At 45.0% G+C, this 14370-nt stretch overlaps 1 protein-coding gene across 3 annotated transcripts in view; it reads right to left on the bottom strand.

The window, feature by feature from the left end:
• The window catches only part of B3GALT1 (beta-1,3-galactosyltransferase 1), a 359452-nt gene that overhangs the window by 65301 nt on the left and 279781 nt on the right, over positions 1–14370 (bottom strand). The window lies entirely within an intron of this gene.

The raw sequence follows: 14370 nt of genomic DNA, 5'->3' as shown, positions 1-14370 counted from the left end.
TGGTTTGCCTCCTCTCCGCTTTAAAGGAGATGTTGGAAAATGGCAGTGCTCTGCACTTGAAAGACCAAGAACCAAGTTCATGCGAGGCAATTTTATGGTCAGAAACAATGAAAGCTCTTCCAACTCTTCTACCACCTTTTTTTTTTTTTGCAGCAGAATAAATTCCTGGTCCAGAAGATATTAGTGAGCTTTGGCTGTGTTGAAGAATTTGAGATGGGAAGGAAAAAGAGAAATGCTAATGCTGAGAGAGTGGGTCTTCGTCCCAGAATTAGGCCAGATCTGTATTTCCCCTTATTTTTTCCACGTAGTTCCATGTTACAACCCCTTCCCCAGCCAGGACAGTCAGTTTGCCAGATTTTGAATATGAGGCCTGCAGCTTGCATGGGTGGGCAGGACCTGTCCAGAACCTTGAGAGGATACTTCAAGGCTACATTTTTTTTAAAAAAATGACCAGTACAGAATAGTTGCACCTAGAACGAAAGACCCCTCAATTCTAGCCCCAGTGGTGGCTGCTCATAGTGATGGGAGTTTTTCCTGAAGTAACCATGCAACCACAATATGTCCTCATATACATTTATATAGCAATAACAACAGCTTTCTAGGGTTAGGCTTATTCTTCTTCCTCATCAGCTCTATATGTTTTGCTGTAGTCTTTACCCAAGCAAGATATATATATTTATTTTTAAAAATATGATTCTGGAGATTCAAAAATAATCAGATTCTGCTTTCTTAACCACCACAGGACACTCTCTTTAATTACCTTCAGCGGAAAGCAAGCGATGAGGTTGCTTAGCAACTGGAAAAGTCTCACCCTCCATACTTGGAAAAATGGCCATCCAAGCTGTGACTAAAATGCTCTGCTCCATTGGATATATGAGGTGTTGTGCGTACTGTTCTTTCATGAGCAGAGCTGCCACAATTTCTTGTAGGACAGGGATGAACTGTACGTTTATCCATTGAAAATTCTAACACCTATATTCATACAACTCTGTAATGAAGTAGATATATCTTTATCTACTCCCACCACAAATACATTTAGGAAATCTAGAATGAAAATCACCTGGGCTTTTCAAAACTTATAAAAAGCAGAACAACGCCTCCCTATTCTGGGCAAAGAAACGTTAGCAAATTCACTTAGATAATGCAGATGGTATCCAGAGAGAAAAGTCCTGATTGCACTTTATTGTGGAACCAGAACAAAACAGTATATAACGTGAGGAGAAATAAACATAGAGTGTTTTTGTCTTTCTTATTTCTGGCACGTAGCAGGACAACATTCAACTAAACATACAGAGGAAAACCCCTCAGAACTACACAGCCAATCAGAACTCATGCTCCTTCAGCAAAGGTCCTGCTGAACTAATCTCTTAAATAACAAAGTGAATGATCCCTGCTGTTGCACTTCCAACAAGAAATGCATAAAAAAATTCAGTAATCAATCTTATCTTGTTTTCCTACTTTTGTTAGAAAGCCTTGAAAAGACAGCTTGGAAACAATAAACCTACAAACAACCTGGTTCTTCTTTCTTTCTTTCTTTCTACTCAAAAAGCAGCCATTTGCACGCACACCCAATCCTGAGAGAAATGGTTTCCCAAATTCACATCTCCTCCCTCTCTTCTCTATGCAATAACTCCACTCTGACATACTTATTTGTGCAGTGTTGGGGATTCATCTCAGATTCTTCCCCTTTGAAATGATGGCCCATGGATCAACTGCAAGTTGGTCATGTGACATATGATGCACTGCTAGGATATTATGGCTGTTTTATGTCTTGGCTAAATAAATTCTGCTTGGCTGATTAAGTGGCCTTCATCCTATCATGCTTGTGCCTTCTCCTCCTTTTTTTTAAAAAATGGAATTTGTGTGAAGGAAACTATAAATGAACACAACATAAATTCTTTATACCTTACTTACCAGGATGAGGACTGTGATGCAGAAAGAAAGTTACTTCTTAGGTGGATAATGCCATTGTATGGTTTTGCCATTAGGTGGCACTGGAGTTTAGTTGTGTCAGGATGGAGATAGGGCAGGCATAGGCAAACTCTGGCCTCTAGATGTTTGGAACTACAATTCCCATCACCCCTAGGTAACAGGACCAGTGATCAGGGATGATGGGAATTGTAGTTCAAACATCTGGAGGGCCGGAGTTTGCCTAGGGCTGAGATAGGAGTTTTCTGTTGTTTTTCTGTCCATGTTTCCGGGAGATAAGAAGATTCTTGGCAAGCTTCCTCGCTGTGTGTCTTCTACCTATGACACCTGCCCACTATACAAAGTGTGCAAAGTTCTTTCCATTCACAGGCTTGAGCAGTGAATGAGTAAATCTGACCCTACTGTGCAGTACAGCAAATATGAGGTTTAGGCCAAGGCTGGGGTGAATAACGTCAGCACCAGTAACCCAGGTGCGCTATCCATATAAAACCTGATGGCAGTCTGCTTCTACCAAGGTCAATAGTAAAGCTACCATTGGTTTTAATAGAGGATTGCAAGCCCTGCATGTCACTTAAAACTATATGCAATATATTAAAATACTAGTGAGAGAGCTTGAAGCATAACAAGGAAAACACACAAGCCTCTTTTAATCTAATCTATTTGATAGACCCTTTTCCTTATCTGTTCTATGATTGCTCAGTTCTCCAGAGATATTGCTGGTGTAAACCTAATTAGCATCCCTGGTCTGTTTATTTATCTTAAGTGTTTGATATAATTTGATGTGTGCAGATATATTGATTAACTTAATGTATCTATAGAGTTTGTTTTAACCCTATTAGGAGAAAAGAAAGTGTGGGAGGAAGTTACCCAAAAAACACAAGTTTATCTCTTAAGCATTTGCTGTTAGAGCCTGGTCTACTTAATGCTATAAATTGTAAAGCACTTGCTAATTCTTGAATGAGCTAAATAATCTACATTTCTAAAAGCATATGTTGAGGATTTAAAACAAAACAAAACAGGTAAGTTGCTATAGAACAGATATATACATTCAAGTTGCAAAATATATAGCACTGGATTTTTTAAAAAAATATATTATGCCCTTATCTTAATAGCTTCTTCTTATATTAATAACAAGAACATATACTATAAATATATGTATGTTATAAATATGCTAACTCTGAAACTTTCTAAAACCTGGTATGCCAAGGTAAGGAATAAAACAGCTACACATAATGCAAAAAACAATGTGGATTTTAATGAGAATTAATTAAAAAGTATTAGTAATAATTCTCAATATTTTAGGGGTTTAGACTACATATATGATTTTTATGCATTCATCTCTGTATATTCCGGTGACCCAGTTAAGGTGGTCACCCAGTCAACTGAATTTGCATGCTAAATAAGACACTGTTTTCTGCTTAGGAACTTGGGCCAGACATTTCCAGGAGAAGCACATTGTGCTCTATGGCTAATGCCAAATGTACTTCATGCGCTTATGCTATCGCCACACAAATGCAGAATCTGACACCTGTTGTATCATGCTCATTAATGCATGCTAGAAGTATTCAGCCTGGCCATGTTCATAGTCTTCAGGGGTTGGGTGTGTGACAATGGCCCCCAAAGTGATTTTTTTGGAGCTTTGAAATTTGGTGGCAGCCTGGCTTATCTGAAAGATATAAGGTGGCAGAAGTTTGCAATTAGTCTCTGCCCCCCACATTGTTGCTAATTTTGCTGTTGCTGCAAGCAGCGGTGGAGCTGCAATTAAAAGCAGCAGCCTTGATAAATGCCCCACAGGAACCATGCTATGTCATGACTTAACATCATTCCCACAGGCATTCTTGACACACTAGTACATCTTCAGAATATATAATCAACATTTTTTCCATTGAGTTAATTTTTTTAAGTGAAAGAAAAGGACCAAGTTCAGCTAAATTAATTTCAGTATTTGAAAATACTGAAACTATGGGTGGGTTATCCATCTCTCCTGTTTCCCATACAACCACTTCCCTAGCCAAGAATCTACCATTAATAATCGGCTCTCCAACTTTAGTCAGATTATTTAATTCCCATATTCTAAAATAATCTGACCCTCCCCTCCCGATTGAATGTTTTATGCCACACTAACTATTGCAGACCCTCCAAGTGTCCCTATTTTCCAGGGACAGTCCCAGATTTATAGAAGCCATCCTGGTTTCTGATTTGATCTTAGAATGTCCTGCTTTTCCTTAGGACGTCCCTATTTTCATCGGATAAATGTTGGAATGTCTCTATTTTCATCAGAGAAATGGTGGAGGGTATGCTATTGATATTAATGTATATAATCTTAGCTATAATTCACAATAAATCTAGATGTATGACTAATATACCTAGAGGACTTGCTTCATGTTTCTATGTTAACAAATAATCCTCTTTCTGAATGGTTTTGCCCAGAAGTTTTGCTTGTGAATTTTTAAATTTTATTAGAAATATCTATTCTTGTGTTGTAGCAGTGTTTACATTTGGTAAGGCCCCATGATGTTAAAGGCTCGTTCTAGATTAATGAAGACACTCTGCTAATTAGTCAGTTCACAGGCTAAGTCTACACAATTTATGCGTTCCTTCAATCTTTTTTGTTTCTCTATGTCTTGGGAACCACAGCCTTGACGTCCAGCACCTGCCAGCACTTGATTTACCATTATTATAGATTGTGTTAAGTGGAGGTTGTACAAGAAGATGATAAATGTACCAATGCGCCTTGAATTCTCAAATGGCAAAACTTCACAAAGGGCTCCCCTAACACAGAACTGTGCATTAGCTTATCTATTTGTTTTGTTTTGTTTGTAGGGCTTTCTGACCCGCTCAACTTATAAGATACCAGAATCTTGTACATTTTAGGACTTGAAAGCATCTGCAAAATAAAATACAGGGGGAAAACCAACAACATGAATGGCTGTGTCACACTACTGGGAAAGTCTGTGTCAATGTTTTAAACACCCAAAGCATGGATGGGGAACCTTTGGCTCTCTAGATATTGATGGGCTTCAACTTCTCCAGGCTGCATCAGGGATGATGGGAGTTGGGAGTATATCAACATCAAGACAGCCAACAGGTTCCTACCCCTAGTCTAAAGCATATCACCACAGATGCTTGCTGGATACCTAAGGGAGGGATTTCCACAAAATAGTTGTGGTAACGGTAAAAGCCCTGCCCTAGGTGGTCACAAACTGTACCTCAGAAGTGTGTCAAAAGCTCCTTTCCTGGGCCTGGGGCTCAAATAGGCTGGTCCCAAGTTGTTTAGGACTTTATATACCAACATGGTTTTCCCAGTAGTGATGTACGGAAGTGAGAGCTGGACCATAAAGAAGGCTTATCGCCGTAGAATTGATGCTTTTGAATTATGGTGCTGGAGGAGACTCTTGAGAGTCCCATGGACTGCAAGAAGATCAAACCTATCCATTTTTAAGGAAATCAGCTCTGAGTGCTCACTGGAAGCACAGATCGTGAAGCTGAGGCTCCAATACTTTGGCCACCTCATGAGAAGAGAAGACTCCCTGGAAAAGATCCTGATGTTGGGAAAGATGGAGGGCACAAGGAGAAGGGGATGACAGAGGATGAGATGGTTGGACAGTGTTCTCGAAGCTACCAGCATGAGTTTGACCAAACTGCAGGAGGCAGTGGAAGACAGGAGTGCCTGGCGTGCTCTGGTCCATGGGGTCACGAAGAGTCGGACACGACTAAATGATTAAACAACAACAAATACCAACATGAGCCTATGTGATACCATAGAGGGATGTGGGTGGTGCTGTGGTCTAAATCACTGAGCTTCTTGGCGGTTCGAATCCCCACAATGGGGTTAGCTCCCGTTGCTCTGTCCCAGCTCCTGCCTACCTAGCAGTTTGAAAGCACGCTAGTGCAAGTAGATAAATAGGTACCGCTCTGGTGGGAAGGTAAATGACGTTTCTGTGTGCTCTGGCTTCTGCCATGGTTTCCCATTGCACCAGAAGTGGTTTAGTCATGCTGGCCACATGACCTGGAAAGCTGTCTGTGGACAAATACCAGCTCCCTTGGCCTGAAAACAAGATAAGCACCACAACCCCATAGTCGCCTTTGACTGGACTTAACCGTTCAGGGGCCCTTTACCTTTTTTATGTGGTACCTTAAGCATTTTCTTGTCTTTATGGTAAGCATTATTAAATGGGTGAGACTAACTATACATTTAGCAGGTAGTTGAATAAAATGATGTTACTCTCAACAGATGGGGAAAACGCTAGCTTCTGGTGATCTGATATCCACAGATAAACAAGAACAGTTTTAGACTTGAGTAACAGCACTGCCATATATGTGGGTGACTTTTGTGTAAATCCAGGGTGTTAAAGATTCCTGACATGTTTCTCACTGAGATGTCAAATAACTGCAAAACCCCCCCCCCCATTTTATTTGACAGCAAGCGACTATGTCTTTGAGAAATAGCTGGGTACCTCATCATTTAATTAATTGTGTTACTCTTTGGAAAGCAACAACAAGGTCAACTCTTGACAAGCAAACTTCTGCAACCATCCTGCTCAATGAAAATTCACTCAGCATATTGGTATTCATCCACATATCTGAGACCTCCTTTTGCCTCAGTTAGGGGTTTATTATCATTTTTCTCGATGCTAAATTTCTGCATGCTCCTGCTACAAGGAGAAGAAGGAAGGAAGGAAGGAAATGGTATGTCAGGCTGAGAGATGGCTTGTCACATTTCTGAAAGCTACATGTAGGCAGGTGAATTCATGGATCCATTTCAGATGCTTAAGGTCAGCTGTTTGTCAGGGACTCTGTTAAGAGTTTGATCACAACAAACAAGTGCCTCAGCAATAACTTTAACTAGCTAAATTTTGGGAGATTTTTGTGTTCTATTTAAATAAACCAATGGCCCTTATAGCTGGCCCTTGAATTTCATGGCCTGCCACCATGGGGAGGGGGGAGGGTTTAGGATGGTTCCCCTAGAGCCTTGGATATAAGCTCTCTGAACATGTCACTCTGCATTCTCAATCATAATACACATCGCTTTAATTTTAAAGTATTTAAGATGCAATCTTCGTTGTCATCAAAACCTGTTGCAAGAGTTGGTATGTGACAGGTTATTGAATCACTGCTTCAAAGGAGAGATCTCTCCCCACTGGTCTGATGCACCTCCCATACAATTATGTACCACATCCAGCAATATAGCAATATTGTTATTTTATAAAATATATTTGCATAGAGTAATAGTTTTATGTTGCCTTTGATCATCGTGCAACTGCTTACCTAGAACTAATCTGATTTCCCATAGTGTTTCTTGCTTATCTTAAACACCCTGTAACCTTTCAAAAGACAGTCAAATAGGGCAGTTTTGCTGAGCACTAGAAATGCTTAGAAAATTCAGTATATATCAATGTCAGAACAGATATTTACTTAACCAACAGAAAGTGTTGAAGCTTGACTTAACATTATTCTTCCTGATGTAAGATGCCAAGGAGAGTATGAAATAAATGAGAAAACGTAGTGTTGTAGAACTTGGCTTTCTCTGTTCAGAGAATTTAAGCCACATTAAATACTTAACATTCAGAGCGATGAAATAAAATACAGACTCTCCATAAGAAGCTGGAAATTTTTTGAAAACGGAGATGGAGATATACAGAAAAGCTGCTTTTTCATCTTCCCACAAGTATGCTACACCCCACATAATAAAGAGTTACATTTATACCAATAGCATAATTACAACATTAAAGAGCTGAGCTCTAAAGAATGGCATCGTCAAGAGAGTTTCAGTGACTGCATTATACCCATTTTGCACATGGCTTTAATTAAGAACAGAAACTAAGACCGGGGCAATAAAGAAAACAAGCACATTACAAAGAAATAAATAAAACAAATTACCCTACAGATTTTTAACACATTTTCCCATGGGCTTTGCTGAACCAGACTCTAAAATGTCCTCTTCCAGCCCAATAATATGTTATATCCATCTCTATAATCTATCTATCCCCTGAATCTTGTGAAATGTTTATGACTATTGCTGTCACTAATTTGTTTAGTGATGCTATTTCCCATGTGTCAGGGAACTGCCATCGGAACTAGAGGAGGAGGCGAGGCTCCACAGCGATGCTGGAGAGGGGCCAAGCAGGGAGAGAGGCAGGTCTCTGGCTGGGGAAGAAAATCAGCGCAACACCAGGGATAGAGGGGGGCCGATGGGGGAAGCAGAGAGCAGGCTCCAGGACTCTTCGCAGGAGATGAGCGAGGAGAGCACAGGTCCTCCGCTGCCCACACCCACCCTGAGCAGAAGACTTTCGCGCAGGGAAAGTAGGCGGCGACTTGGCATCAAAGAACTTCTTTGCTGGAAGAGGTTCAAAAAACGCCCACTGACGGATTCTGCTAGCGACTGAACAGCCACGGAGTGGATGGCTGTCCAGAGAGAAACGGTTTAACCAGGCAACCTAGCCCAGAGCGGCGGTAACTTACACACAAGCAACCCCTAAAGCCATTACAGCAATCCGTCAGTCCCTGAAGTTGCTTGTGCGCAGCAACAGGCAGGGGAGCATAATGAGTCAAACCGGAGAAGCCGGCGCCACGGAGCGAGCAGCTGGAGTGCAGAATCTGGTGGAGAGGAACCAAGATTTAGAACAGCATGTGGCTCTGCTGACGGCGAGGCTGGACGAACGGAGGGCTCAGGATACCAAGGTCAGACCCACCCCCATCGCAAGGAAGGTACCGGGGCTGGTGCACAAGTTTGGGGGGAAGCCCCAGGACTACAACGCATTCCGAACGGAAATAGAGTATGCTTTGGAACTGCAGCATGATGACTTTGCGGGATGATGGGGAGAGGGTGGCCTACATTGTGGGGCATCTGGAGGATGGGGCACGGGAATGGATCAGGCCCCTAATGGCAACGCAGAATGCCGCCTTGAAAGATGTCAGGAAATTTTTTCAAGCAATGAATGCAATGTTTTCAAGCGAAGTGGAGCAAAATGTGGTTTGACGGCAATTTATGGGGTGCAAGCAGGGGAGCCAATCTGTTAGAGAGTACTGGTCGCGCTTTGCGATGTTAATCCACCGGCTTGGGTGGGATCTGGACGCTGAACCCATTCAGATGTTGTTTGAGGAGGGGTTGTCCCCAACAGTCAAGGATGAGCTTTCCCGCGCGCCCCGCCCGCAGTCGATGGACCAGCTGACCAAGGCTGTGCTTGCGATTGGCGCAAGACAGGAAGCGCAGGCTCAGGAGAAGAGCGAAGGGAGAGGGGAACGTTGCCATGACTACCGCATTCCTGAAATACCGAGGCAGCCTTCCCAGCCGGCTGAGCCAATGGAAATAGATGGCGCGCGCGCGAGGTTTCAAACTCCACTGAAGGGTGCAAGAGGGAGGGAAAGGATTGGAAAACCCACAAGAAGTGTTTCCTCTGCCAACGGCCAGGACATTTTGCCAGGGTCTGCCCTCAAAGAAAGGCCTGGCAAGGGATGGTGGGAGCTGCTGGCTGTGAGGGGAAGGTGGAAACGGATCAGGCCCAGGGAAACGGCCAAGCTTGGCTGCCAATCAGCGGGGGCAGCAGCCAAGCCAACAACCAATAGAAGTGCCCCAACCAGACCCTCCCAGGGCACCATAGCCATAGAAGTGGTGCTAGAACTCCCAAATGGGCACCCAGTCAAGGTGAAGGGGCTGCTGAATTCAGGCAGTTCATGCAATTTCTTTAGCAAGAGCTTCGCTCTAGAACACCAACTCCACCTGCTGCCTCTGGATTTTCCCTTGCAAGTGACAACCATCGACGGCAGGGAACTTCTGGGGGGGGGGGAGGTGACGCACCAGACCCCGCCAATGAGAATGAGGGTTTCCAGGCACACAGAGACCATTGCCTTTCACGTAGCCACACTGTCAGGACCCCCAATAATACTGGGAATTAGCTGGCTGGCACTGCATGATCCAGTAGTGGCGTGGCATCAGCGGTCAGTCACCTTTGGGTCAGCTTACTGCTTGGAACACTGTATGGGGGGGGGGAACCCCAAGGATGACAGTGGCCAGGGTGGCTGGAGTGGCTGTGGGGCCAAAAGGGAAGGTGCCACCCCAATATGCTGACCTGCAGGAGGTCTTCAGCGAGAAGGAGGCGGATAGACTACCCCCCATAGGCCCTTTGACTGCCAAATCAACTTACTCCCAGGGGCTCAGCTGCCGGTGGGTAAACTGTATGCCATGTCGGACAGGGAGATGCAGGAGTTGCGGGAATTTATTGACAAGAACCTGAAAAGAGGTTTCATAAGAGAATCAAAGGTGGTGGGGGGCAGTCCGGTGTTCTTTGTGGACAAAAAGGATACTAATCAGCCTAGATTAGTCGTAGATTTCAGGGCCTTGAACCTTGTATCAGAACCCGTGACCTTCCCAATGCCCAGGATTGACGACATTTTAACACGGGTGAAGCAGGGGAAATTTTTTACCAAGCTGGACCTCAGGGGAGCATACAATTTGATCAGGATGAGGGAGGGGGACGAATGGAAAACCACCATGTTCACCCCCCTGGGAGCCTTTGAGTACTTAGTTATGCCCTTTGGATTACAGTTGGGCTCCGCCTGCTTTCAAGCTTTCATGCACCACGTGTTGGGGTCCCTGCTGTACAAAAACTGCGTAGCCTTCTTGGACGATGTCTTAATCTATTCTGACAATGAGAAGCAACATGTCAGAGACGTCAGGGAAGTGCTAAAGAGACTGCAGAAGCACCAGTTGTGGGTCAAGCTGGAAAAATGCCAATTTCACGCAAGGGAGGTCGAGTTTCTGGGGTACAAGTTGTCAGACAAGAGCCTAGCTATGGACCCCAGCAAGGTGCAGGCGGTACTGGAATGGAAGGCCCCCAAGACCCGGAAGGACGTGCAGAGGTTCCTAGGGTTCAGCAACTTCTACAGGAAGTTCATCAAGAACTTCGCCCATTTAACAGCACCCATCACAGATTGTCTTGGTAGCAAAAAGAAGTTCGTCTGGACGGAAGGGGCCCAGCAATCCTTTGAAAGCCTGAAGAAAGCGTTCGCGTTGGAAGAGCAGCTCCTGCACGTGGATCTGGAGAAGCCCATGAGGCTAGAGACCGACGCGTCAGACCGGGCCATAGGAGCCGTACTTTTGCAGCCAGGAACACCACAACCAAGCCACAGAAATACTCGTTTCCAGGTGGCGAGGGCGCAAGGTAGAGTACTTGGTAGCTTGGGAGGGAGAACCCCGGTCAGAAGACACGTGGGTTCCCGTGGAGGCAATCAATGACGGGTATCTAGTGGAAGAGTTCCACAGTTGGTTCCCACACAAACCAAAACCACCAGCGAGATTCTGGGAGGAGCAATTTGGCACCACCGACGACGAGGAGGACTTTGAGGGTTTTCCTGCCTCCGAAGAGGAGGGAGGAGAAGCGTCAGAGAGGGAAGATTCAGACTGGGAGGCCCACCCCGCGGGGAGAGATCAGAGCGGGTGGGAAGCGGGTTTTGAATCCTCTGAGGATGGCGACAGCTCCTTCTGGGGATTCCCTGCATCGTCGGCCGAGGACAGGGACGAAGTTGTATCCAAAGGTTGGGCCGGGGGTGGAGGGGGTTCTGGGGGGGGGGAGATGGATGTCAGGGAACTGCCATCGGAACTAGAGGAGGAGGCGAGGCTCCACAGCGATGCTGGAGAGGGGCCAAGCAGAGAGAGAGGCAGGTCTCCGGCTGGGGAAGAAAATCAGCGCAACACCAGGGATAGAGGGGGGCCGATGGGGGAAGCAGAGAGCAGGCTCCAGGACTCTTCGCAGGAGATGAGCGAGGAGAGCACAGGTCCTCCGCTGCCCACACCCACCCTGCGCAGAAGACTTTCGCGCAGGGAAAGTAGGCGGTGACTTGGCGTCAAGGAACTTCTTTGCTGGAAGAGGTTCAAGAAACGCCCACTGACGGATTCTGCTAGCGAGTGGATGGCTGTCCAGAGAGAAACGGTTTAACCAGGCAACCTAGCCCAGAGTGGCGGTAACTTACACACAAGCAACCCCTAAAGCCATTACACCATGTTTCCCCAGAAATCATGTTATGGGAAAACTATTCCATGCCACCGTCATAGTCACTTCCTAACATTCTGTCACACTCCAGTATGATTGACAGCTTGATCCTATGTAGTTTTAAGTCCCATGTATTACTGTTATGGAAAATACTAATAAACACTTTGTTTCAAGGCTTAAGAAGGCTTCCCCTGCTATTTTGTTTTGTTTTGTTTTATGGGAAGCAAGTGGAATTCAGTCTTAACAGGACAGTCTTATGCATGCTTAATCAGAAGAAAGTCCCATAAGTTCAGTGGGACTTACTCCCAGGGTGTTACATGGAGAGGGGCCTACCAGAGTGATCGCCCTGGGTGCATTTTTGGGGGAAGGGGCGCTGGTCACGCCACCCTCCCTGAACCAACCCTGTGTCACTTTGTGAGGCTGGGATCATTCCAGCCTTGCAAAGCGGCTTGGGGTTGGTGTCACTCCATCATCGCTGTTGCCATCGAGGGCTGGGCTGGTGCACTTTGGGCTCCTTTCGCCCTCTGCACCTGGCCCCAACCCACAGGCCAGCCCCCGCAGTGTGTGCGCGCACCCTGGGCATTATTAAAACACGCCCCACAGCTGCTTAAGACCCAATGAAATAATTTGGAGAACGAAGGTTGGGAATGGGGTAGAGGTAGACAGATCTGTCCGTTCTCAGTTTCTCATTTCCCCAGTCTGGGTTCTCACCCAGTGCCCAAACAAGCTCTCAGCAAAACCCCAAAAGTCTCACAACAAGAACAGTTCCTAGAAACAGTGGACATCACCCTAGTACAGTGGTACCTCAGGTTAAGTACTTAATTCGTTCCGGAGGTCTGCTCTTAACCTGAAACTGTTCTTAACCTGAAGCACCACTTTAGCTAATGGGGCCTCTCGCTGCTGCCATGCCGCTGGAGCACAATTTCTGTTCTCATCCTGAAGCAAATGTTCTTAACCTGAAGCACTATTTCTGGGTTAGCGGAGTCTGTAACCTGAAGCCTATGTAACTTGAAGTGTATGTAACCTGAGGTACCACTGTATCACACTCTAGACTTGCTTTTCCAAGGTGTATGGCACTTCCTCAAGTGTCACCCAGTTCCAGATGCAGAACGTTTGAGTTTCCAAGGTGGTTCAAAGGATGGGAAGAGGGGCTCCCTCCACCCCACTTTCTTCACTCTTTGTCCTCTGCTTCTCCTCCTCCTCCATCTCCAGTGGTGTTGGGGAGGAGTCTTGCCAGTCCCTCTTCTCTGCAACATCCATTATCCCCTTCTACACCATTCCAGAGGGTTGGGGCGCTCTCCTCTCAAACAGTGTGGTAAGTGGCACTGGGGGTTACTGTGGGGATGGGAATCAGGAGCCATTTTGGTTAAACCAACAGCCTTGTGGACAAAAGGAGACTTTTTGTCCCATAAGGCGCTGTCTGAGCGCAACCCAGGGTGTTCTTACACATGTGGCATGCACAGAAGACCAACCCTTTTAAACACTAGCCACCTTTTCTGCCTAGCATCCTCTGTACCCACCAAAAACTGCTGAATTGCAGAATAATCTTATATTGTTAAGAGTAATTAAGTTTTCGGATCAAATTAGCCTGAAAGGCTAAGTTTAATAATGTGTCTAAGAAACATGGTTTTGAATTGGGTAATTTATTGGGATACATTATTACCAAAGTATTCCATATGAGACGCTATATTTGTCTATATAACAAAAATAATGTGCATGCCGTTAAGTTTAAAAAGGTCTATTAAAACTACAGCGAGGGAATAAGCGTTACAAATTACTGTGCAGCCATAACAACAATAAACTTTTTTGTGGCTTAAATCTGCTAATAATAACCTTGCAGAATTCAAATATGGGGTATGAGCCAAAGTCCTGTTGATGTCAGCTATTCAACTCTCTCCCATTTAAAACAACAGGACATATAAATGTACTCAGTTTTGGCTGGATTGTGTTGAGATCTCCCACTATTACTAGTAATTTAATCAGCAGCTCTGTCTTCTCCTCCCTAGCCACCAGCTTCCTAGTTTATTCAGAAACGATTCATTCATCCTCACCCCCGCAGCCGGAAACAATTCTATTTAATCACAATTATTAACCATGCTATTCATTCTACATCCAGTGTGGTGTTGTGTAGTGACTATAGCAAGGGGCAGGGAGTTGTGGCCCCCTATAAATTGTTAGACGACAACTCCCATCAGTCCAGACCATTGGCCATGCTGGCTGGAGCTGATGGGAGCTAGATTCCAGCAATATTTGTAGGGCCACAGGTTCTCACTTGACATACAGTGGTACCTCGGGTTAAGTACTTAATTTGTTCCGGAGGTCTGTTCTTAACCTGAAACTGTTCTTAACCTGAAGCACCACTTTAGCTAATGGGGCCTCCTGCTGCCGCCGCGCCGCCAGAGCACGATTTCTGTTCTCATCCTGAAGCAAAGTTCTTAACCTGAGGTACTAT

The sequence above is a fragment of the Podarcis raffonei genome, chromosome 1, assembly GCF_027172205.1.
Source record: "Podarcis raffonei isolate rPodRaf1 chromosome 1, rPodRaf1.pri, whole genome shotgun sequence".
Classification (NCBI taxonomy): Eukaryota; Metazoa; Chordata; class Lepidosauria; order Squamata; family Lacertidae; genus Podarcis; species Podarcis raffonei.
This window is presented reverse-complemented; position numbering and strand designations above follow the sequence as displayed.